Source organism: Pristiophorus japonicus, chromosome 1 (genome assembly GCF_044704955.1).
Source record: "Pristiophorus japonicus isolate sPriJap1 chromosome 1, sPriJap1.hap1, whole genome shotgun sequence".
Taxonomy (NCBI): Eukaryota; Metazoa; Chordata; class Chondrichthyes; family Pristiophoridae; genus Pristiophorus; species Pristiophorus japonicus.
Genome location: NC_091977.1, coordinates 262288737 through 262316092, shown reverse-complemented (window position 1 = coordinate 262316092; position 27356 = coordinate 262288737). Strand labels below are relative to the sequence as shown.

At 46.7% G+C, this 27356-nt stretch overlaps 1 protein-coding gene across 9 annotated transcripts in view; it reads right to left on the bottom strand.

Moving 5' to 3' along the window:
* Positions 1 to 27356, bottom strand: part of LOC139270224 (receptor-type tyrosine-protein phosphatase delta-like) — a 2930110-nt gene that overhangs the window by 2488761 nt on the left and 413993 nt on the right. The gene's annotated exons all lie outside the window — the stretch shown is intronic.

The following is a 27356-nucleotide window of genomic DNA, read 5'->3' as shown; positions in this document are numbered from 1 at the left end:
AACAGGTATCCGTTTGGCATTCGTTCAGCGGCCGCTATCTTCCAGAGGAACATGGAAAGCTTGCTTAAATCCATTCCTGGAACAATCGTATTCCAAGATGGCATCCTAATCACGGGTTGAGACACCGAGGAACACCTCCACAACCTGGAGGAGGTGCTATGCCGACTGGATCGGGTAGGCTTGCGATTAAAGAAGTTCAAGTGTATGTATTTGGCCCCAGAGATCGAGTTTTTGGGCAGGAGGTTTGCTGCAGACAGGATCCGGCCTACCGAATCCAAAACAGAGGCGATCCATCGTGCGCCCAGACCCGACAACACATCAGAGTTGCGGTCATTCCTGGGACTCTTGATCTACTTCGGGAACTTTCTGCTGAACTTAAGCACATTGTTGGAGCCGCTACACGTGCTTCTGTGTAAGGGTTGCGAATGGTTTTGGGGGGACTGTCAGAAACAGGCTTTCAATAGGGCGCGGAACCTGCTTTGTTCTAAGAAGCTGTTCACCTTGTACAGCCCTTGTAAGAAACTGGTTTTAACGTGTGATACATCATCCTATGGGGTTGGGTGCGTGTTGCAGCAGAGTAATGATGAGGGCCAACTCCAACCTGTGGCTTATGCCTCCAGGTTGTTCTCCCAGGCAGAACGGGGATATGGGATGGTTGAAAAGGAAGCACTTGCATGTGTCTACGGGGTGATAAAGATGCACTAGTACCTTTCGGCAGAAGGTTCGAGTTAGAAATGGATCACAAGCCGTTAACATCCCTGTTGTCCGACAGCAAAACTGTCAATGCCAATGCGTCAGCTTGCATACAGCGGTGGGCCCTCACGCTGGCTGCGTATGACTACACCACACGGCACCGGCCAGGCACCGAAAATTGTGCTGACGCGCTCAGCAGGCTCCCACTGGCGACCACTGAGGGGGATTCGGAGCAAAGCGCGGAGATGGTCATGGCTGTTAAGGCTTTCGACACCACAGGCTCCCCCATCACAGCCTGTCAGATCAAAATCTGTACCAACAGAGATCCCCTCCTATCCCTGAAAAAGAAATGTGTCCTGACTGGGGATTGGGTGCTCACACACGGAGCGTGCCCCGAGGAAGTCAGACCGTTCCACAGACGGATCGACGAGCTCTCCATCCAAGCTGACTGCCTGCTATGGGGCAGCCGGGTAGTCATGCCCCAGAAAGGAAGGGAAGCATTCATCAGGGAACTCCACAGCGAGCACCCTGGCATCGTGTTAATGAAGGCCATTGCCCGGGCACATTTATGGTGGCCGGGAATTGACTCAGACCTGGAATACTGGGTTCGCAAGTAAAGAAAAGGTTCAGCATGGACACTGAGGAACCTGAGGAAGAACATGAGATGTTACCCACACCTCTGCGAGTGAACGAGCAACAAGGACATTCACCAGTATGCACAGTCCCTGCGGCCAGCCCGGACAGGCCAGAATCACCTCAGGCGACAGAAATGCATGCCAAGGCTCAACCACCACAGCCCCAACTGCGGCGCTCCACGAGAGAGTGTTAACCGCCTGAAAGACTCAATCTTTGACCCAAAGACGTTGCGGTGAGGTGATGTCATGTTTGTAACCTTCACATAACTGTAACCTTTATGTAACAACACTGTACACTGGATACACCTGAGAAATGCACACCTTGACCACAGGGGTTGAACTTGTGGGAGACATTCCTCACCTGGTCATCCAGGTATATAAAGGGAGGTCCCTCGCAGGGTCAGCACTTCTTGGTCCTGGGAATAAAGGTTCAAGTCACGTAGTGACCTTATCTGCAATACATGCCTCCTGTGATTCAATAGTAAGGTGTAAGGATACTACAAATAGATAATCAAGGGGCTCTGCGGAGGGAGGAACCTAAACAATCACTATCACTCAAGAAAAAATACTCGGTTAAATAATGGGACTAAAGGTGGACAAGTCCCCGGGATCTGATGGGCTGCATCATCGGGTCTTAAAAGAAGTGGCTGCAGAGATCGTGGATGCATTGGCTTTAATTTACCAAAATTCCCTGGAATCTGGAGAGGTCCCAGTGGATTGGAAACTGCAAATGTAATGCCTCTATTTAAAAAAGGAGACAGACAGAAAGCAGGAAACTATAGACCAGTTTGCCGAACATCTGTCATTGGGAAAATACTGGAGTCCATTATTAATGAAGCAGCTGCAGGACATTTGGAAAAGCATAACACAGTCAAGCAGAGTCACATGGTTTTATGAAAGGGAAATGATGTTTGACAAATTTGCTAGAGTTCTTTGAGGATGTAATGAGCAGGGAGGATAAGGGGGAACCAGTGGGTTGGTGTATTTGGATTTCTAGAAGGCATTCAATAAGGTGCCACATAAAAGGTTACTGCACAAGATAAGAGCTCACGTGTTTGGGGGTAATATATTAGTGTGGATAGCGGATTGGCTAACGAACAGAAAATAGAGAGTTGGGATAAATGGGTCTTTTACCAGTTGGCAAACGATAAATAGTGATATGCTACAGGGATCGGTGCTGGGGCCTCAACTATTTACAATCTATATAATGACTTACATGAAGGGACCAAGTGTAATGTAGCCAAGTTTGCTAATGATACAAAGATGGGTGGGAAAGCAAGTTGTGAGTTCGCAAAAAATCTGCAAAAGGATATTGACAGCCTAAGTGAGTGGGCAATCATTTGGCAGATGGAGTATAATGTGGGGAAGTGTGAGGTTATCCACTTTGGCAGGAAAAATAAAAAGGAAAATTATCAAAATGGAGTGAAATTACAAAATGCTGCAATACAGAGGCACCTGGGGGTCCTTGTGCATGAAACACAAAAAGTTAGTATGCAGGTACAGCAAGGAAGCAGGAAGGCAAATGGAATGTTGGCCTTTATTACAAGGGGGATAGAGTATAAAAGCAGGGAAGTCCTGCTACAACTATACAGGGTATTGTTGAGGCCACATCTGGAGTACTGCATACAGTTTTGTTGTTCTTATTTAAGGAGTGATATACTTGTATTGGAGGCAGTTCAGAGAAGATTCACAAGGTTGAATCCAGAGATGAAGGAGTTGACTTATGAAGAAATATTGAGCAGGTTGGGCCTATACTCGTTGTAGTTTAGAAGAATAAAGGTGATCTTATTGAAACATATAAGATACTGAGGGGGCTCGACAAGGAAGATGCAGAGAGTATGTTTCCCCTTGTGGGGGCATAATTTCAGAATAAGGGGTCGCCCATTTAGAATGGAGATGAGGAGGAATTTCTTCTCTCAGAGCTTCATTGATCTGTGGAATTCTCTACCCAGAGAGCTGTGGAGGCTGTGTCATTGAACATATTTAAGATGGAGATAGACAGATTTTTGAACGATAATGGAGTGAAGGGTCATGGGGAGCAGGCGGGAGTGGAGCTGAGCCCAAGATCAGATCAGCCATGATCTTATTAAATGGCAGAGCAGGCTCGAGGGACAAAATGGCCCACTCCTGCATTCAAAAAACCGTATTGGAGCAAACCAAGTCTCCATTTCATTCACATTATTTTGATTAAAACAGTATTGTTAGCTATCTAGATATTCATTACGACAAAAAAGTATTTTTGTACAATCATCCTAATATCCTTCAATTGTTTTGCACTTTAAAGGATTTATTATTGAAAGAATCAGCTGAAGATAAGTACAAATATTTTGTAGATCACTGGATGCAACATGCTTCTGAATTATTGATAAAGTAGAAAGCTGCCATCCTTCAGGTTTAAAGTTTAACTTTTCATTTTATACCTTATTTTAACAAGGCTAATGCATCAATATATTATCAATAAGGCCCCCAACTGGAATCTAGTTGGTGAGTTTTCAATGATTATAAAAATGACAGCACGACCACTGATTTATTTAGTTTATTTATGTTGACCCATACCCGATTGCACAACTGTTGCTAAACTTTCAGATTTAGATCTTCGTAAGAAGTCGGAGACAGTCAATAAAACAGCAGCTAAGAAATTCGTAAGCAGCATCTCTTACAAAGACATGCTTACTTAGGTGGATGTAAAAGATCCCACAGCACTATTTCGAAGAAGAGTAGGGGAGTTATCCCCAGTGTCCTGGCCAATATATATCCCTCAATCAAGCTGTTTGTGTGAGCTAGCTGTGCGCAAATTGGCTGCCGTGTTTCCCACATTACAACAGTGACTACACTCCAAAAGTACTTCATTGGCTGCAAAGCACTTTGAGACACCTGATGGTCATGAAAGGCACTATATAAATGCAAGTCTTTCTTTCTATTTCCCCTTTGGCAAAAAAGTTGGTCACACAGTTAATTTTCTTTATATCAACTCTAACTGTCCATGAAAGTAAACAGTGAACTTTTAAAACCACACAGAAAAAGTATTTTAACCGCATCTAGAATATTATGACGAATGGTTCATGCATCTGCTAAATTTTGGTCAACTGCACATATTATGCTTCACAAACATAAATTGTACGTTGAGTTAGAAAACTGAAACATTCTGATTCATTAAACAGTTTTGGCGAGTATGCCGACAAGCTAAAATTTGATGCAGGGTTGTAATATAACATTAAGCATTTGCTACAAATATTGGCCAGAATTTTCACTCCAGTGCATGAGAAAAGTGCAAGTTGGACAAGCAGATTTTCTTTTTTATATGGGTTTAATGAAGAAAAAATGTGTGTTTCATCCCTCCTGACTGCTCTGGTACTCAGTTTTTTTGTGCGCATATAATTTTTTTTCCCGTGAATATATAAGTCATGGATGTGCCAGATAAATTGTCCTCTTAATGTTATTTTCTTCTGTATTGTTTGCAGCAAATGCATAATGCAATTTACACCAAAAGGCTACTCTTATACAGAGTACTATTTCAAACGGAAGAACTAAGCAATGAAGACAATGAAGTCATAGAAGATGCCAAAGACTAAGTTTTGCTCGGAGCAATGATTTACCTCCCCTAAATCAAGTAGATAAGACTGTAAAATATTCAACTATAATAATTATATTCAGGATTTATGCATCTTCATTCTCTACCACAGTCATTGATTCAGCCCCTTCTGCATTAAATACACTGTGCTTTGAAATTCTGGAGTTTCTGAATTATTTGTTACTCCAGGACACAAAGCCTTGGCTTTATTTTGCAACATTGAGGGTTGTAATGTATGCACCTGTGAGTATGTTCACAGGTTTGTAGAGCTGTTGGCCAAGGGTGCCATCAGCCGGTCCAGGCAGCGGGTGGTCGAGGGGGTCGTTCAGCCTGACTGCCTGCCTCTCTTCCGCGCCTACATCCGGGCCAGGGTGTCCTTAGAGATGGAGCATGCGGTGTCCACCGGTACGCTCGCGGCCTTCCGCGAGAGGTGGGCGCCGGAGGGACTGGAGTGCATCATCACCCCCGGCAACCAAATTTTAATTTGATTTTATTTCTTTTAAAGTTTAATTTGTTTTAATTGCCGGGTTTTAGTGTCCCCCTCCCCTTTTATAGGGGGCACTTGTAAATTGTATGATTTTAATGCCCCAAAAAAAAATCACAAAAAGAAAAAAAAACACAAAAAAACCCAAAAAAACAAAAAAAAGAGGGCAGGTATAAGTGTCTGGAGTGTCCCCCAGATCGGGGGGCACTCGATCTAATGTTTGTTTTGTACTCCCTAAAAGAGTTGTAGAGATGTTGGCCCCGTCCGGACGGAATTCCTCATCGGCGCCAAGCCCCGGAATCTCCCTCAGGAGCCGGCACCTCACAACTTGAGCTGCCTCCGGGAAGTCCCCTTTCAGTTCTGCACGGAGGGGTTTCCTGTACGGGCTGCTCCTGCACACTCTAAACCTTGCCATCCTCGTCTGCCGTCCGGACATGCCATGGTGCACCATCTTGCCGTCCGGAGGAGGCGGGGGTCCCCGATGGAGTGCACTCTACGCGGGAGTCCTCCCTCTACTTATCAGTGACTTGGCCTGGAGGGTGGTGCACTGAGCAGTCCCGTGCAATAAATTTTTAAGCCGGTTCACGGGCTCCAGGCCGCCTAATATTTCTGCGGTCTGTAAGAGTCCGTGTTCCATGTTTTTATGGAGTGTGTGAGGTTGCAGCCCCTATTCCATTATTTAAAGGGGCTGCTCCTCAATTTCTGGCTGCACTTCAGTCCCACACTCCTGATCTTTGGGCACCTTGTGCAGAGGGGAGCGGGTAGGTCCGAGGGCCTCCTCGTAGGACTGCTCCTGGGCATGACCAAGGGTGCCATCAGCCGGTCCAGGCAGTGGGCGGTCGAGGGGGTCGTTCAGCCCGACTGCCTACCTATCTTCCGCGGTTACATCCGGGCCAGGGTGTCCTTAGAGATGGAGCATGCGGTGTCCATCGGTACACTCGCGGCCTTCCGCGAGAGGTGGGCACCGGAGGGACTGGAGTGCATCGTCACCCCCGGCAACCAAATTTTAATTTAATTTTATGTTTTAAAGTTGAATTTGTTTTAATTGCCGGGTTCACCTTTTATAGGAGGCACTTGTAAATTATATGATTTTAATGCCCAAAAAAAATCACAAAAAAAACCCCACAAGAAAAACCCCAAAAAACAAAAAAATAAAAAAAATAGAGGGCAGTTGAAAAGTGTCGAGAGTGTCCCCCAGATCGGGGGGGGGGGGGGGGGGCACTTGATTTGACGGTTATTTTTGTCCCGCAAAAAGAGTTGTGGAGCTGTTGTCCCCGTCCGGACAGAATTCCTCATCGGCGCCAAGCCCCGAACTTCCCTCGGGAGCCGGCGCCTCACAACTCGGGCCGCCTCGGGGAAATCCCCTCCGTGCCTTTCAGTCCTGCGTGGAGGGGTTTCCTGTACGGGCTGCTCCTGCACATTCTCCACCTTGCCATCCTCGTCTGCCGTCCGGATACGCCATGGCGTAACATCTTGCCGTCCGGAGGAGGCGGGGGTCCCCGATGGAGTGCTCGCTGTGCGGAAGTCCTTCCTTTATTTATTGGGGACTTGGCTCTGATGGTGTTGCACGGAGCAGTCCCGTGCAATAAGTTTTTAAGTCGGTTCACGGGCTCCCAGGCCGTCTGCAATTTCTGAGTGTGTGAGGTTGCAGCCCCTGTTCCATTATTTGAAGGGGCCTCTCCTCAAATTCTGGTTGCACTTCAGTCCAACACTCCTGATCTATGGGCACCCTGTGCAGAGGGGATTGGGCAGGTCAGAGGGCCTCCACATAGGACTGCTCCTGGGCACGGCCAAGAGGGTCATCAGCTGGTCCAGGCAGCGGGCGGTCAAGGGGGTCGTTCAGCCCGACTGCCTGCCTCTCTTCTGCGGTTACATCCGAGCCAGGGTGTCCCTGGAGATGGAGCACATGGTGTTCACCGGTACGCTCGCGGCCTTCCGCGAGAGGTGGGCGCCAGAGGGACTGGAGTGCATCGTCACCCCCGGCAACCAAATTTTAATTTGAGCCACATGTCCAAAGTTTAATTTGTCTATGTTTGTCGGTTTTAATGCCCCGCCCCCCGACACTTTTAGCCAGGGGACATTTGTATTTTTGGTGCCCTCAAAAAAAAAACAAGTGGGCTCTTGAAAAGTTTTTGGAGTTTGCCCCCACCAGCCCGCTTTAATCAGAGGGCACTTGTTTAATGTTTACAATTAAAATAGTTGCAGAGCTTTTTGTCGAGAGGAGCCTGTGTTCCATGTGTATGTTGAGTGTGCGAGGTTGCAGCCCCTCTTCCAATATCTGAAAGGGCTGCTCCTCAAATTCTGGTTGTATTTCACTCCCACACTCCTGAACTTTGGGCACTCTGTGAGGAGGGGAGCAGGCAAGTCGGAAGGCCTCCTCGTAGGACTGCTCCTGGGAATGGCCAAGGGGGCCATCACCCGGTCCAGGCAGCGGGCAGTCGAGGAGGTCGTTCAGCACGACTTCCTGCCTCTCTTCTGTGGTTAGATACGAGCCAAGGTGTCCCTGGAGAAAGAGCACGCGGTGTCCACCGGTACGCTCCTGGCCTTCCGCGAGAGGTGGGCGCCGGAGGGACTGGAGTGCATCATCACCCCCGGCAACCAAATTTTAATTTGAACCATGTCTAAAGTTGAATTTGTTTAAGTTTGTCGGTTTAGTACCCTCCTCCCCCTTTTAGCCAAGGGGCACTTGTTTTAAAGTTTGCCATCTAATTTACCCCTGTAATGAGGGGGTATTTGATTTACGGATACAACTAAAATAGTTGTGAAGCTGTTGCATTGTGAGTGGCTTAGCCAGTCTAGTGATATTCACAAGAGTCAATAAAACCCCAGTCAGCTGGGTCGAATCATCCACGATGAGGTATGCAGTTGGGAGCCTAGTGGATGAACTGGTAATGTGTAGTGTGATTGTTAAACATTTGTTAATAAACCAACTAGTTATTAATAGCAATGTGCTATTAATTGCTATGAATTCTTAAGCAAAGAACCCATGAAGCAAATACATTACAAGGGTGATCAGGTGGGTTAGCCGAATGAAATGGCAATATTTTGCCATTGGTCAGTATCATTTTTAAACCAAGGGTTTCATATTCATCACAGCATGTGACATATCAATGGCTGCACATGTCACTTACTGGTGTGGTGTGCTAGTGCCTCATGTTTCTTAGAGAAGTAAACTCTCTATGAACTCTGTGTTGTGGTCACTCAGGAATATTGAGAACAAGTCTTGATGGGATCTTCCAGGTGAAGATGATTGGAACTCCTCAATTTCTCCTTGATTGGTGTTTGGGATGATCACTGACTATGTATTAAAGAAGTATACACTCAGTCTTGGTCTTTACCTCATCACAAGACAGTAAGGAAACATGGGACAAGAAAATGCTGTTCAGACCTTGAAGCCCACTTCTTCTGCAGCCTATGCGAATCTGCCCTATCATGTATCTTACCTTATTCATTTAATCATGTTTGGGAAAATTCTACATGACCCCCCCTCCAAAAGTGATTAAATCCACTCCAGAATATTTATCCAGCCTTATATACAAAGTTAAGAATACAACATTTCCAATGGTTCTCCCCTTGCATCATCTCCAGATGAATGTACCAGGTCCCAGAGCAGACAGAATGCAAGCATGTAAACATACATGCCAGGACAAGATTTATTTTGTTGCATTACATTTCCATGTTCAACGCATATTTCAGTTCCCATTGTATATCCTTATTATGTAGCTATCTAAATTACTTCAAAATATGCCACGGTTCGAGGTCCAGCATGTATTGACTTGATTACATTAGAGTATTTCCGTTCTATATATTTGAACAGAGTTTCCATCATAAACGAGGCTACTAAATAAATTAGAAAGGATATTATTGATTAGCCTCTGTGATGGATCGAACAGAATTCCATGTGTATTTGCAAGCTTCCTGATTGGGTTATATTTGCTCAACAACTGTCTCCACTCATTATCTTAAATCATGGGTAATGGCCAACATGATCGATGGTTTAGCTCCTGCTTGCTAGCTGCCATCACATACTACTGTAGCAGAGGCCACTCTATCAAAGGAAATCGATGTGATCTTGCACTCAGAAGCAATAATGGGATTCATAGTGCAAAAGAACATAAGAACATAAGAAATAGGAGCAGGAGTAGGCTATACGACCCCTCGAGCCTGCTCCGCCATTCAATAAGATCATTGCTGATCTTCTACCTCAAATCCACTTTCCTGCACAGTCCCCATAATCCCTTGATTCCCTTAATATTCAAAAATCTATCGATCTCTGTCTTGAATATATTCAAAAACTGAGCCTCCACAGCCCTCTGGGGTAGAGAATTCCAAAGATTCCCCACCTCTGAGTGAAGAAGTTTCTCCTCAACTCAGTCCAAAATGGCCGACCCCTTATTCTGAGACTGTGACCCCTGGTTCTAGACTCCCCAGCCAGAGGAAACATCCTCCCTGCATCTACCCTGTCAAGCCCTGTAAAAATTTTGCATGTTTCAATAAGATCACCTCTCATTCTTCTAAACTCTAGAGAATATAGGCCTAGTCTACTCATTAATCTCTCCTCGTACGACATTCCCCCCATCCCAGGAATCAGTATGGTGATCCTTCGTTGCAATCTCTCCATGGCAATTATATTCTTCCTTCGGTAAGGAGACCAAACTGTACACAATACTCTTCTTCTTAGGTGGTCCCTCTATTAAGAATAACTTGCTTCCACACCAAAAAGGGATGAGTTCACAGGTGTTTCAATGAAGGACCTGATATTTCAGGTCCAGCACTACATGTTGAAGGGTGGAGATGCCTGTGCGGGGATTTTTTTTAATGTGTGGTGGCCGTTGCACACCAGCCATCACACGGGCTTGACAGAGCTAAGTCTTGGTCCAGTGGCAAGGATTACCCAAGACGACTGGAGACCAGCTCTGCTGTGCAGACCTAGTGCACATCCATACTGCAGTGAGGGCTGGCCCGTGCTGCCCCTGGGCCCTCGCCTCAGCTGGGCCTCGAATTCACACCTCTCCTGGGCCCCGATTCGTCGCTCTACAATCTCTCGCCGCTCCTGCTGTACCTGCCACGCTCCAATCACCCACTGTGTAAAGTACACAGCCTAGTTAACTCCAATGGAAATACATATTCAGCTGGTCTGTTACAGGATGACAATGCACATCTTCAAAGGAGAACCCGAGCAACTTGCTTTTGTTGTCATCCTATTTTGTCTTTTGTCTTTCTTCCTCCTTTATGTTGTCCATTTTATTTTTTAAGAATGCAATTTGCAGGGTGCGTTAGGTGTCACCAATTTAATAAAGTGGCAAATATGATATGGTCGATATACTGTTTATTAGGGTTAGATTGCCCAAAAATGGGCATTATTTCCAGCATTGGTGTTTATTATGGGTATTGAGATCGCTGGATTATCGCCCATTTTCAAAACCCCAACTTTCCACTTTATAAAATGGGCATTAGCAGGAGCGATGTGAAATGGGCATTAGCGGTAATATTTTTGCCCTTCTACCATAAAATATCGGCGTCCATAGCAACGGTCATTTCCCGTGTTTCAGGAGGTCATGGGTCATCAACACATGCGCAGAAGAGGCGAGAGAGAGAGAGAGCAGAGAGGAAGTGAAAGCGTCTGTGGGTGTGTTGTCTGGTTGATTGGCTGTTGTGGGAGGTAGGAAAGATATTTTGGAGCAGCAAGAAGAATTGAGAGCACAAATTACTTTGTTTACACCGAGATTTTGGGAAAAAAATATTATTTACATGGAAGGCATGGAGTAGGCAAGACAGCATGATGTGGAGGGAGAGGAGGCTGGTGAGAGCAGTGAAGTAGGAGAGGAACTCGAAGTGGGAGGATGAAAACGAGCTCGGAGATTCTCCAACAAGGTAAATGCCTCCCTCCCACAGGAGGTGAAGTTACGCTGGGATCAATTGACCTGGGGTGAGTGTGGGAAGCCCACCCCAAAGGTTTACCAGAAAATTTAGGTCGACATAGCCAAGGTGGTCTCGTCGGTGACGCACGAGGTGCGGGAGGGCAACCAGTGCCGCAAGCGCTGGAACAACCTTGTTGGATCCGGCAGAGTAAGTGTTACATTTATTTACATTTACTTATTTATATTTATATAATTGGAATTGTAAGTATAATGAGTGAATAAATTCAGATCTGATATATTGCATTTAGATCGGGAATGTTTTACTCAAAGCCTATGTTTACGGTGTACGTCTTTAGGTTATTAATAATAACAATAATAATAGTTATTACATCTGTCGGTTATGTGTTGTATCAGTCTCTGTGACAGTACCTTGCAATGATCTTACACAATGATCTCATGCCATGTTGTGTTGTTGTTACCTTTTGCAGAAGAAACTTCCGAAGAATGGGGCCAAGCAGCGGCGCACGGGTGGCAGCCCACCAGGTCATCAGCGAGCTGACAGACCTTGAGGAGCGGGTGCTGGCACTCGTGGGGAGCGACCCCCGGCCGGCCACGCAAGCAGCAGCGAACCTGATGTGATGCTATGTGAGTAAAGTATATACCATTGCACGATGTAAAGTTAATAGATGCCACACCCACTCATATCCGAACAATAATATATGATAGATGATTGATGAAAGTGTTATTGAATTAATGATAGCCTCATGAAAATCATTGTAATGCAGAATTTGGTTATGTTCATGAAAGGGGTGATGTCTGAGATGATTTTGATAGCAGTAGTGCTTTTGTCGTGCATCTGCTGTGTGTAGCATTTGAATCACCCTGTGACCCTTGCACCCCGCACCCCCTTCTCCTCTAATAACCTCATTTATGTTTTGTAGCTCAGCCAGCAGCACAGTCCCAGGCAACACCACCGAGCCAAGGTGCGGATCCTGCGGTGGCCTCGGCGGGGAATTGTCATTCTCGTGGTGAGGAGCCCCGAATCTCACCCATGGAGCTGCAGGGTGTCTTCTCCACTGATGACAGTATGGACTTTGAGGAGCTTGCAGTTACAAGCTCCATCATCTATACAACCCCGATGGCATTTAGTGCTCCTGTGGCCATGTCCTCCTCCACCGTGGAGGTAGTGGGCCCAAGCACTTTGCTGCAGGACACCCCAAGTGTCTCTATGCCGGCACCCACCCTACGAAGGTTGGTTCGATGCAGCAGGTTTGCTCCATGAGCGGCAGATCTAAGCGGGGACATGGTTAGTTTGTCCAGGAGGAGTGTTGAAATAGGTCAGCAGATCCTCCAGACAATGGGGGGCATATTCCAACAGCTGGCCGCCATATCTGCGACCATGACCGAGTACGTGCTACGGATAACGGAGGCCCTGGAGGTGATAGTCAGGAACACTGGTGCCAGAGGGCTACCAGTATTTCCGGAGCACGGTACTGAACCCCAAGGTGCCGCACCCCCACTGCCAACGACACAGCGAGCCAGGAGGAAGCTCTTGCTTCTGGCTCGGAGGCCATTCCCTCCTCGGGACCGTCCTCTCCAGTATCCGGCCAACCAGCGGATCTGCCTTCATCCCCCCCAATGAAGCAGCACCTGAGGAGCACTTCGGCAAGACGGCTTGGAGTTGGGAAGGGAAGGGTTAGAGGTGGGGAGGAGAAGCGGGACGAAAGGAAAGTGAGGTGCATGGTCGCAGGAGTTATATTGGTCACAGTAGTTTGATGTTGTTGTTGTTGCTATTTTGTTGGGAGGTTTGGGGGAAGGGGGGTGAGGGAGGGGCTACCTTGTTTGTTTGCATTTGTGTTCTTTTGAAGTGTTGGGAGTGTAAAAAATGTTATAGATGATTTAAATGTGTTAATTTTGGTGTGGGGTGGGGTGGGGTTGGGATGGGGTGGAGGTGGTATGTTTTGTACAGTTCTCAGTATGACTTAATACACATATTAAGTTTATTTTATTTTACATAACATTGTTGCGCATTATGTCAGATAAGAACACTTCTCACGGTAAGTGCGTCGGGTGTACGTTCTCGTCCTCCTCCTCAGTCTGCCACCTCTTTGATTGGGCACATAATGATCTTCAATATACCTTCTGCTATCTCTAGTCTGTCATCAAGACAGGCTGAGAAATTACACGTCCCTTTACAATATCAGTATTATACCTATTGTTCACAAACAATAAATTTACTTACTAAACAAATAAAATAAATTCAAATTGTCCACAGTATGATAAGATGTTTGTTCAGATGTAAAATAACTCCAGATTACATCAAAACTCCCCAGAAGCTGAAGAAGCCTTTTTTATGAAAACTCCTCCTATTTACAACATGGCGTCCATAACGCTATGGTAAGTTCGGGTGAGAGCAACTTTTTCTCAGCGTTTGTTTCGGTGAGCGATATTTAATCCGATATGTGGTCGAGATGCTGAAAGTAACGCTCGGCCATATTATGGGCGTTAGTTTCCATTTTTCTGACATCTACGGCAGGAAAAAATGGGCAGATGGTATTATTAATTCTCGGCGTTAACTAAATGCCGAAAGTAACGCTGGGCGATAAGTGAGCGATAAATGAGCGTTAGTTTCCAGTTTTTTGCGAAATAGGCGATATCTGGACAGTATACCTCATCTCAGCGTTAAAATGGACGTTAAGTGGATGGTAGCGATGCAAAACTAATGGTAAGTCTAGCCCACGATACTGTTCGGGGCCCAAATCTTGATTGCATATTTTTTCTGCTGCCTCGTTAACAAAATTCATGGCAGAAGGCAATCCAAATTGATTGTGACTAATTGGCACAGGTTTTATTATTAAATTTATCTGTTTAATTAACAATAGATGGCTGAGATCTTTGTAGATTTTACCTGACATAATCAGTACCTATTAAATCCATCCTTTCTTGCCAAATTGCGAAATAAAATTGAGTAGCAGTTTATATTTTTAGTTTGCCATTGCAGCAACTCCGTTATCAGTGACACCCAGTTATGTAAAGCAAAAGGTGATCCTGATAAAACCAGTGCAAATCACCAAGAATCGTGATGATAGGTTATTGACCAGACATGTCAACTCTGTTGGTCTCTCTCCACAGATGCTGCCTGAACTGCTGAGTGTTTCAAGCACTTTCTGTTTTAATACCAAAAATTGTGAACTTGGCAGCACTGCCTCTGACTGCAATCTAAACACAAAAGGAGGTTTGCTGTCAAAGCTCAAGATGGCACAGTTTTCAGACATCAGCATGGTGAGTAGCTGAAACACTCGGTTGGACGGTGAAATGCTTTTAATGTTGCTTGATTGTCCAGCCACTGTGGAAGGTAGAGTTACTGGCGAAATAGTCATAAAAAGGTGACTTTGCAACAACTTCAGATTAGCAGTTCTTTTATAACAGAACCGACTGCTATAAGAACTTATCCCGACGCTGTGCATGAGTGGAACCAAGTTTGAATAAAATGAAAGTGAAATTAATGCTTTTACAAAATCACTATTTATTCAGCAGTGATGTTCTAACTTGCTAACCTTTCAGGTAGGAGTTTGCCCTACAAATTACAGTATTAGGAATTGACTACCTCTGCTGGATACATATTTAGTGAAATATCATCTGCTGAGTATACCTTCCTCTGGTCAGTAATGTTGTGTCCTTAGATGCTCTAGTAATGACTCCACGAGGCAATGTGTTGTACTTGAACTGTAGTGACCTTCGTCCTTTATTTGTTAACTCCAGAGTGAGGATCACACCTGGTGGTCTGCCTTTTATACTAGGCCAGGCGCACCTGTACAGGTAACCTACAAGCCTCCCACTGCTGTGCCCTCGGGTGGCACACCTTGTGATAGTACCATCATCATCATCATCATAGGCAGTCCCTCGGAATCGAGGAAGACTTGCTTCCACCACTAAAGTGAGTTCATTGGTGGCTGAACAGTCCAACACAAGAGCCACAGACCTTGTCACAGCTGGAACAGACATTCGTCGGGGGAAGGGGGGTGGTGGGACTGATTTACCACACGCTCCTTCCGCTGCCTGCGCCTGACCTCTTCACGCTCGCAGCGTTGAGATTCGAAGAGCTCAACGCCCTCCCGGATGCACTTTCTCCACCTAGGGCAGTCTTCGGCCAGGGTCTCCCAGGTGTCAGTGGTGATGTCGCACTTCACCAGGGAGGCTTTCAGGGTGTCCTTGTAACATTTCCGCTGTCCATCTTTGGCTCGGTTGCCATGAAGGAGCTCCGTGTAGAGCAATTGCTCGGGAGTCTCGTGACTGGTATGCGAACTAAGTGGCCTGCCCAGCGAAGCTGATAGAGTGTGGTTAGTGCTTCAATGCTGGGGATGTTAGCCTGGGCGAGGACACTGATGTTGGTGCGTCTGTCCTCCCAGGGGATTTGCAGGATCTTGCAGAGACATCGTTGGTGATATATCTCCAGCGACTTGATGTATCTTCTGTACATGGTCCATGCCTCTGATCCATACAGGAGGGCGGTTATTCCGACAGCCATGTAGACCATGAGCTTGGTGTTAGGTTTGAGGGCCTGGTCTTCGAACACTCTTTACCTCAGAAGGCCGAAAGCTGCACTGACGCGCTGGAGGCGATGTTGAATATCCGCATCAATGTCTGCCTTTGTTGACAAGAGATTCCCGAGGTATGGGAAGTGGTCCACGCTTCCGAGGGCCACGCTGTGAATCTTGATTAAAGGGGGGCAGTGCTGTGCGGCGAGGGCAGGTTGGTGGAGGACCTTTGTCTTACGGATGTTAAGCATAAGGCCCATGCTTTCAAATGCCTCGATGAATACATCGACTATATCCTGGAGTTCAGCATCAGAATGTGCGCAGACGCAAACGTCGTCTGTGGACTGCAGTTCAACGACTGAGGTTTGGGTGTAGCTATGTAAGATACATGACATCACTCTCCCCTGAGCCTTTAGCGCAAATCGCCTCTGCATTGACTGTGCTCTGGGCTTAGCTCTATGTGGGCTCTGTCTGGTTGACCCTTGGCAGGTCATTTCAATCTTGGGTGAGTGAGTAGCGTGCTGGTGGTTGCTGTTTGTGTGCATGTGTCCCTGACCACTACATTCTCTCCCTCCCCCACATTGATTATGGCGGGGGTTCCTAGCATCCATGTACATTCAAGTTCAGGAAAATGGGTTTTGCATCATATTTGTGGTTCCATAGTGCGACAAGTACGTTAGATGCCTTATTGATGCAGTGACCGGTGCATGAGGACTAGCTAGTTCCGGAGCTGCTGGGTTGTGTCCCTGCAGTCTGGTTGGCGACTCAGTGGGAACCCGGTTGGCTCGCGTAGCCTGCTCTCGGGGCTGTTGCCGTGGTCCCTAGCGTCGGGCCAGCTCACAGAGGCCTGTGACCTCTCTGTCCTTTCTTTGTGCCCTGGGTCGCTGCTGCTCCCTGAGCAGCTGTTGTCTAACAGTGCACAGGGAACTGCTGACTCACTGGCCTGGGCATCGTTTGGTTTGGGATACTAGCTGGTGCCAATTCCCTTTGGAGGAACTGTGGCGGGTGACCCTACATTTACAGGTATGGCCTTGGTGGCGATGGGGTCTGGGGACTGCGCCTTAGTACAGTCTGCTCCTTCAGGCTCATGGCAGTTGGTGCCATCGGGTGCCTGAGAGGTTCAGCTGATCAGGGGTATCGTGGTATTGATACCGGTGCCATTGCCCTGCTGAGATCGCCTGTTCTGCAGCTTGTGTGTGTCGGCTGCTTGTGGCCACACTCCATGGTGTATGACTCTGGTCCCCGGGACACAGGCTACAGCATTGGGTAGCTGGCTGGACCTGTGTGCTCCCGATGGGTGTCTGCCCGCTGCATTGACTGCATGCAGTTGAAACCCTGCATCGCACAACTTTTCATTACTTATGTTGGACACACTGTGGGTCTGATTGCGATCGTGCGATTTTTTTCTCGCTGGTTGTATGTGCACATTTTACATATTTACACAATTACACATTTTACATAATCGCGCGACTTTTCCTCGTAGGTTGCATATATACAATTCAGGTTATCAGATGGACATTTTACATGATCAATTACACCTTTTGTCTCTGACTTACAATTACTATTACATTGCTTGAGCGTTGAGTGTGTGGAACTGTCCCTTTAATTGTGGTGCGTTGCCAGCCTTCTTTAAAAGAGCCATGGTTTCTTTACCCCAATTCGCTTCTCCATTTGGTGCCACGTGTTGCTCCATCAGTGCTGCACCTTGTGGTCTGGCCGCGGCCATCTTTGCCTTCAGCACCTCACCTCGTGGTTTGGGCGCCATCTTTCCTCCATCCACGATGTCGACTGCGGTGATCCTCTTCTCCCCCGGTTCTGCCTCCGAAGCTGGGAAGTCGCCTTTGGATCCGATTTTCTTCCTCCGGAGTCCTGCCACTGGAGCCTGGGGAAGGTGCGTTCGGGTCGTCTCAGCTGGATCATCTCCACGCAGTCGTGCTGAGCAGTCTGTGCCTCGGGTGCCGTGCTGGTCTGCTCGCCGGTGCCGAATCCACCCTCAGGTGAGGGCTTGCTTTGCCTCTGAGCGCAGAGGGCTTCGATCGCTGGAGGGATGAAGTTTTCCCATTTCCAATGGATCTTCTCTATCCACCTTCTGCAGAGCAGCGTTGGTCCATCACCTGCAACAATCCACAGAGGTAACTTGTGCACCGCGCCATCATGGAGTACCTTTACATTCGCACTACCAACGACTGGGATGATTTCATCGGTGTAGGTGCACAGCTTTGCCTGAACCGGGACCAACTCGGGTCGTTCAGCTTGATTGTCCCATAGCCTCTCAAAGGCTTCTTGATTCATCACTGACTGGCTCGTCCCCATGTCTACTTCCATGAAGACTGGAACGCCATCTATCTCGACTTCCACCTTCAGCGGGGAACACTCGGTGGTGCAGGTAAACATGCTGTGTACCTCCCCGTGGGACTGGGCTGCCTCTCTGCCTATCGATTCATAACTCGCGCTGGATTCCTGGCCATCTGCAGACTCTTCATCGACACAGTGAGTCATTGCTGGAGGTGGCCCTTTTTGCTGCAGTCTTTGCATACATAGTCTTTAAAGCGGCACTGGTGAGCCCTGTGATTCCCTCCGCAACGCCAGCATGGTGCTACTCAATTAGCTCCCCTTGGCGGATTCTGAGTTAAGGGACTGGGGGCCTGTTCTCTCTTCCCTGAGAGGGTTCGCGCTCTAAAGTCCAGCCTCTAAACGGCGCCACTCTGTGCACAGTACCTGCCGGTTTTGAGTCCTGAGGGTGAATCATCTGCCTAGAGCCGCAGGTCGAGGTCATGAATGTCTGGCTCACAGAGACGGCCTTCTGCAGTGTGACTGTGGTATCCGCTGACAGTAGCTTGTGAAGAAGGCCCCCATGGCCAATTCCAATGATGAAAATGTCCTGCAGCGCTTCATTGAGGTGGGTGCTGAACTCGCACGGTGCTGCCAGCCTCCTGAGGTCTGCGGCGCACTTCGCGACTTCCTGGCCTTCGGGCGGTCGGTGGGTATAGAACCGGTGTCTGGCTGTGAGGATGCTCTCCTTGGGCTTTAGTTGCTCATAGATCAGTGATACGAGCTCCTTGTACGTCTTGGTCGTTGTCTTTGCTGGTGCCAGCAAGTCCCTGACGAGGCCATAGATGGTGGGCCCACAACTGGTTAGCAAGATAGCTCGGCGCTTATCAGCCAATGTGGCCGGGTCATCTCCTGCCAGGTCGTTTGCTGTGAATAAATGTTTGAGCCTCTCCACAAAGGCGTCCCAATCATCACCATCGGCAAACTGCTGCAACGTGCCAAGGGTAGCCATTTTCGCGCGAAATTTCGTAACCCCGTCGCCAATTGTTTTGTCCTTAGACGCTCTGGTAATGACACCAAGAAGGAAATGTATCGTACTTGAACTGTAGTGACCTTAGTCCTTTATTCGTTAACTCCAGAGTGAGGATCACACCTGGTGGCCTGCCTTTTATACTAGGCCAGGCACACCTGTACAGGTAACCTACACATCTCCCACTACTGTGCCCTCTGGTGGCACACCTTGTGATAGTACCAACAGTAGCCATGTAGGATACATGACAAGTAATGTCAGTAGAAAAAGTCGATATTGTTTTGTATCTCAATATCTGCCATGGAAAACATTGCTCTAGTTTACTCATTAACTCACTGTCAAACTCTCAATTGCCTCTCCTCTGGCCCTCCACCCATCAGAATACATCTGTTATCATGCTCAACTATACCCCCGCCTCTGCCTTGGTTGGCCTGATTTCCACCAAACCACTCCAACGGTACAGTCCCCATCTCCACTGTCTAAAGTAAAAGGGCTGCAAACTTGGCAAAACTGTGCGTAATTGGCCTGGCCATTCACCAGTTCTGGCTCAGCCATGCATAGATATAACAGTTCTTCAGGCGGAAAGCAAAGCTTGGTTAATAATCCTTTTCTTCATGATTAACCATCTCCTCAAACCTCTTTCCCAACTCTTCCACCCTTACCTTAAAAACGACATGCACGAGTTCCTAGATTTCGTCATCTCTTAAGAATAAGATCATCCATGCAGCCGCCTCAATTGCCAGCTGCCTCTCCTTAAGTTGCCCTACTCCAAACCTCTCCATGCTCCAACTCCTCGCCACCACTTGTCTGACTGCATGTCATTCTGCAGTTCTCTCCCCCCTTTCCCTGATTTCTCCAAGCTCATTTTTTCCATAAGATCTATTGCCTGCTCCCTCAGTATCTCCTCCATGCAAACCTGTCAACTGCTGCCTCCTGGCCTCCATGCTAATTTGCTAATGATCCTTTCCTTATGGGGCATTATCACCTGTACACTAAACACCATAATAAAAAATAAATAAAGCACCTCATAATTAAAATTAATTGAAATTAAAGTTAATAAATGTCGAGAAAAAAAATCCAATTTTTTAAAAACTTTTCAAAATTATGGTTTTAAATAAACATACCATGGTGGGCAGGGTTTTTAACAATAAAATGTGTTTTTTAAATTTTATTTTAATATGTTTTTGTATGTTTTAAAACTCTAATGCTTGTAAAAGTAGACTATGCGCCTGCTTTTATCAGGCGCAAGAGTTTTGAGGACATTCGCTGGGCAAGATATGGGTAAATACCGCAATCTTGCCCATGCAAATATCCTTGCTCCCGAGATGCCGAGGATCTGTCAAGCTGGAGCTTGAAGATTGGAAAAGCCAGTTTTCAGCGCATGCGCTGAAAACCGGCTTTTGCAATGCCTTCCCAGGTTCGTGCACACTACATACGGACCCGGGAAGGCTGGGATTTCTGGGCCATTATCTGGTCATTATCACATTGCTGATTGTGGGAGCTTGCCACATTACAACAGTGACTACACTCAAAAAGTACTTCATTGGCTGTAAAGCGCTTTGAGACGTCCAGTGGTCATGAAAGGCATGATATAAATGCAAGACTTTCTTTCTTTACAATACTGGTATCTACCCGACAAAGTGGAAAATTGCCCAAGTATGTCCTGTCTACAAAAAGCAAGAAAAATCCAATCCGGCCAATCACCAGCCCATTAGTCTACTCTCAATCATCAGCCAAGTGGCACCCAGACTGCTATCAAGTGGCACTTACTCACCAATAACCTGCTCACCGATGCTCAGTTTGAGTTCTGCCAAGACCACATAGCTTCACACCTCATTACAGCCTTCGTCTGAACATGAACAAAAGAGTTGAATTCCAGAGGTGAGTTTAGAGTAACTTCTACACCAATGTGCATTTGACAAGTGTGACATCAAGGAGCCCTCGTATAATTGTAGTCAATGGGAATCAGGGGTAAAACTCTCCACTGGCTTGAGTCATACCGATCACAAAGGAAGATGGTTATGGTTGTTGGATGACAATCATCTCAGCCCCAGGACATTGCTGCAAAAGTTCCTCAGTTCAGTGTTCTAGGCCCAGCCACCTTCAAGTGCTTCGTTAATGACCTTCCCTCCATCCACTCGAAGTGAGGATGTTTGCTGATGATTGCACAGTGTTCCGTTCCATTTGCAACTCATCAGATAATGAAGCAGTCCTTGCCCACCTGCAGCAAGACCTGGACTAAATCCAGATTGGAACTGATAAGTGACAAGTAATGTTTGTGCCAGGCAATGATCATTTCCAACAAAATGCACTGCCTGGAAGAGTGGTGGAGGCAGACTCAATCACGGCTTTTAAAAAGGATTTGGATAAGTACTTGAAAGAAAAAAAACTGCAGGGCTACGGGGAAAGGGCGGGGGAATGGGAATAGCTGACATGTTCTTGCAGAGAGCCAACATGGGCTTGATGGGATGAATGGCCGCCTTCCAAGTTGTAACCTTTCTATGATTCTATAAGAGAGAGACTAACCACCTCCCCTTGACATTCAACAGCAGTACCATCACCGAATCCCCCACCATCAACATCCTGGGTGTCACCTTTGACCAGAAACTTAACTGGAACAGTCACATAAATACTATGGCTACAAAAGCAGGTCAGAAGCTGGTATTCTGTGGCGAGTGACTCACCTCCTGACCCTTCAAAGCCTTTACACCATCTACACCAAAAGTCAGGAGTGTGAGAGAATGAGTGCAGCTCCAACAACTCTCAAGCTCGACAACATTCAAGACAAAGCTGCCCGCTTGATTGGCATCCCATCCACCACCAGCGCGCCTTGGCTGCAGTGTGTACCATCTACAAGATGCACTGCAGCAACTCACCACGGCATCTTCAGCAGCACCTCTCAAACCCACGGCCTCTACCGCAGCGAAGGGCAGCAGGCGCATAGGAACATGACCACCTGCAAGTTTTCCTCCAATTCCACACCATCCTGACTTCATTGTCACTGGGTCACATTCCTGGAATTCCCCACCTAATAGCACTGTGTGAGTACCTTCACCACACAGTCTGCAGCGGTTAAGACTGCGGTTCACCACCACCTTCTTTTTCGGGATGGGCAATAAATGCTGGCCTTGCCAGTGAAGTCCACATCCCATGAATGAATAAAAAATAATATATAACATTATCCATTCACATTACTGTTAAATAACAATTGAACTTTGCGATCTTGCCTGTGGGAAAGATATTTCAGAATTGTTATGTATTAATGCTTGGGGGTTTCATGAAACTCAATGGCATCAGACATGTGAGATCAGCTCCATTTAAGCCTGCTTCTAATGGTCAAGCAGAGTGTGCCATTTGAACGATCAAGCAAAGTATGAAACTTGTAACTCAGACCACTGCAGAGGCGGTTGTCATGTATATTGCCCAGTTACAGGTCAAGACCTCATGTGCTTACTGGGATTCTTCCAGCTGAACTACTGATGAAGAGAAATCTCAAGATCAGGCTTTCTCTTGTTCATCCTGATTTGAAATATCGTGTTGAAAACAGACGTCAAAGTCAGCAATGGTGTCATGATCGTGTTGCCGTGTCACGTGACATCTCGGTCAACGATCCGGTTTATGTACTGAACTATGGTCAAGGTCTAAAGTGGATCGGTGACACTGTTACAGCCAAGGAGGGTAACAGAGTTTTAATTGTCGTGCTCAAGAATGGGCAAACATGCAGGAAACACCTTGACCGGGTTAAACTGCGGCACACGGATGAGGAAGATGCAGTCAGTGACCAACCAACCATTGTTTACTCATCAGAGGATTCTGCTGATGTTACTGACTCTGAACCTCAGGTCTCTGATGTGGTCATGACCACTCCCATCAGATCAACTACTCAGCCCTCAGTCTCAATGGACTCAGAATGCTCGCCCAGAGCCAAAGTTGAACTGTGACGATCAACTCGTGAGAGGAAAGCCCCAGACCATCTTAATTTGTAAAAAGACTCTTGTTAAGATTTTAAAAAGGGGGATGTGGTTATGTATTAATGCTTGGGGGTCACCAGGCACCGTGATCGGAGGTCATCGGGCTGTACGCATGTGGCATGTGTGCTTGGTCACCTGTATGTCTTTGCTGGGTGTCTTTGTCACGCTGGCACAATTGGGCTGGAATAAAGATGGATCAGGTTGCACTTGAGTGAGTTTACAGTAACCAGACTCTTGAGTCATTCCAAGAACGTTATCTGATAATCAATAGAAAGCACCTGTTAATGTATCCTTTCGTAATTGGGGGCGTGCACGCAGCTAAGTGAAGCATGATTCTTCATTAGAAAAGACAAGGTCTGGTAGAATAGTGGTTATGGTACTGGATTAGTAATCTAGAAGACTGGACTAATGATCAGAAGACATGAGTTCAAATCCCAGTGCTGTGGAATTGAAATTCAATTAATTACTTACATAAGTCTGGAATAAAAAGCTAGTATCAGTAAACTACTGGATGATGAAACTACTGGATTATTGTAAATACCCATCTGGTTCACGAATGTACTTTAGGGAAGGAAATCTGCCCTCTTTACCAGGACTGGCCTATATGTGACGCCAGACCTACATAGAAACATATAAAATAGATGCAGGAGTAGGCCATTCAGCCCTTAGAGCCTGCACCACTATTCAATAAGATCATGGCTGATCATTCACCTCAGTACCCCATTCCTGCTTTTTCTCCATACCCCTTGATCCCTTTAAATGTCAGGGCCATATCTAACTCCCCCGTGAATATATCCAATGAACTGGCCTCAACAACTCTCTGCGGTAGAGAATTCCACAGGTTAACAACTCTGAGTGAAGATATTTCTCCTCATCTCGGTCCTAAATGACTTACCCCTTATCCTTAGACTGTGACCCCTGATTCTGGATTTCCCCAACATTGGGAACTTTCTTCCTGCATCTAACCTGTCCAATCCCGTCAGAATTTTATATGTTTCTATGAGATCCCCTCTCATTCTTCTAAATTCCAGTGAATATAAGCCTAGTCCATCCAGTCTTTCTTCATATGTCAGTCCTGCCATCCCGGGAATCAGTCTGGTGAACCTTCGCTGCACTCCCTCAATAGCAAGGATGTCCTTCCTCAGATTAGGAGACCAAAACTGTACATAATACTCAAGGTGTGGTCTCACCAAGACCCTGTACAACTGCAGTAAGACCGCCCTGCTCCTATACTCAAATCCCCTCGCTATGAAGGCCAGCATGCCATTTGTTTTCTTTACTGCCTGCTGTACCTGCATGCCTGCCTTCAACAACTGATGTACCATGACACCCAGGTCTTGTTGCACACCCCCTTTTACGTATGACTCCAAGTCCGAGTCAATGCCGGGCCACCTGACAATTGCCTTCATCATGACAATGCCTGGATGGGTACTGTGTAGGTTACGTATAAACATTTCCCTGCCTTTTTTTGGTAAAACCACATGATTACCCCATAAGAGACAATCCGACTGGATGGACATTTCATCTTTGCGTCAGTGAAATGGCTTAATTTCATCTTGCATTTCCCCGGGAACGGCCGACCAGTTCCCATTTAGGATGCAACTCTTTACTAATGATAGCATAGGACACAGTATCCTGGCTGGTCCAGGTCATGATCTGGCGAGCTGCAATCTTTCTACCCAAAAATTTGACTTCTGGCACCAGGAAAACACACTTGGAGCGTTTCAGCCTGAGTCCTACTCTGTCTCGGCGACTTAGAACCTCTTCCAGGTTGTGTAGATGTTCTATGGTGTCACGACCAGTGATTAGGAGGTCGTCTTGAACAACGGTGCGTGGAACAGATTTCAGCAAACTCTCCATGTTTCTCTGGAAAATGGCTGCAGCCGAGCGAATCCCGAAAGGGCACCTGTGGTATATAAACAGTCCTTTGTGTGTGTTGATGCACGTCAGTCTTTTCGAAGATTCAGCCAGCTCCTGTGTCATGTAGGCAGAGGTTAGGTCCAACTTGGTGAATGACTTCCCCCACACTAACGTTGCAAACAGGTCATCCGTCTTGGGCAGCAGGTACTTGTCCTGTAGTGAGACTCGGTTAGTCGTTACTTTGTAATCTTTGCAGATTCTGACCGTGCCATCGCTTTACAACACCAGAAGAACTGGACTGGCCCACTCGTTTAACTCGACTGGTGATATGATTCCTTCGCGTTGGAATCTTTCCAGTTTAATCTCGACTTTCTCCCTCATCATGTACGGAACTGCCCAAGCCTTGTGATGGACGGGCTGTGCATCGGGGCCTAGATGGATCTGTACATTGGCGCCTGTGAAATTGTCAATGTCTGGTTCGATTAGCGAGGGAAATTTGCTCAACACTTGAGCACACGAGGCGTCATACACGGAAGATAGTGCTTTGATGTCGTTCCAATTCCATCTAATCTTTTCTAGCAAGCTTCTGCCTAGAACAATCCCCAATGATAGGTCATGCACAGCTCCATCATACAATACCTTCACTGCCGCACTTCCAATGACTGGTATGAGCTCTTTGGTGCAGGTATGCAGCTTTGCATTAATCGGGCTCAGTTTCGGTCTTTGTGCTTTATTGCCCCACAGTTTCTCGAAGGCCTTCTGGCTCATTATTAACTGACTCGCACCCATGTCCAACTTCATGGATAATGGAATTCCATTTAATTTGACTTTCAGCATTATAGGAGGGCTCTTGGTGGTGAAGTTATATGCCCCATACACTTCTTCCTTGGGTTGAGTTGCCCGTGCTGCGTGATCCGCGCCGGATCGATCATCCTCTGCCACGTGGTATGTCGCAGCACGTTTGCACATTCGCTGGAGGTGCCCCACTGTTGTGCAACCTTTGCACACGTAGTGCTTGAATCGACATTGATGGGCCTGATGTTTACCCCCGCAGCGCCAACACAGTGGTAATGGATTCACATTCACCCCTGATGGTGGACTCTGAGTTATCACAGGTCTTGCAGCCGCAGGCGTATAGGCCGTGCCATATGCAGTTCAGCCTGCTAGCAACGTTATTTTATGCACGAGACTTGCCGTTGAGCTTCGATGTTGAGAAGATATCTGTTTGGTGTTATCATCCGTGGCCATGCATGCCTGCGCGATTGCGATGGTCCTGCTCAGGTCTAGGGTTTCGGCAACCAGCAGCACGAAAAAGTGCCGCATCATTTGCCCCAACGCAGCTCCAAAATCGCAATGTCCCGCGAGATGTCTCAGGTTAGTGACGTAATCCGCCACATCCTGGCGCCCGGAGCGATGGTGCGTGTAAAAACGATATCTGACCATGAGGATACTCTCCTTCGGCTTGAGGTGGTCCTGAACTAGCGTGCACTACTTTGTATATTTATTCTCCGTTGGTTTTGTCGGTGCGAGCAGATTCTTGATGAGGCCGTATATTTTAGGTCCACAGATGGTGCGGAGAACCGCCCTGCGCATAGCCGCGTTAGTGACTCCTTCCAGCTCGTTGACCACGAAGTACTGGTCGAGATGCTCGACGAAGGTTTCCCAATCATCACCCCCTATGAATCGCTCTGATATTCCAACGGAAGCCATGGTTGCGTGAAGGTTCATATTCTGTTACTCATCGCCAATTGTTGTGTATAGAAGAACTCCACGAGGCTGAGTACTGTAAGCTAAACTTGGTGTGACCTTTGTCTTCTTTATTACAACTCCAGAGTGCCTAAACAATATGGCAGCCAACCTTTTATTCTGGCCCTGCACATGTGTGCAGGTGACCATTAGGACTCCAACTATGTAATAGTAAGTATTACATAGTTACATACATAACAAAATTACAATCAGGTAATTAGACTTTAAAGGAAAGAAACTAAAAATAAATCATCTAGGCACATGTGAGAACATCCAAGACCAAATTCTGGGATGAGCTGCTCTTCAAAATTGGCTAAAGATTTATCACTTTAATTAGACTGCATGTGATTTTCAACTACTTATTTAATGAAATTCGACAGGTCACAAAGAAAGATGTTGCGATACATTGCCACAGTACGTGGTTCACAAAAGTACACACGGCAGAGAGTGTTTTTCATGGACCCTTTCCATTATGACTTGACTTGACTTGACTTGACATACTCATGACTTGAAATTATTGCATAAGATCTCCAGAAGTTCAAACTCTGAAACGGGTATGTGCACAGGCCACCATACCACAAGTAGACAAGATCTCCGCAAGTCATGGAATTGTAGAAGTTGTCAACACTAATAATGATCCGTCATCAGTGTTGGTGAAAGGGAGTGAAAACGGGTACAACTGTACCATGGCCCCGA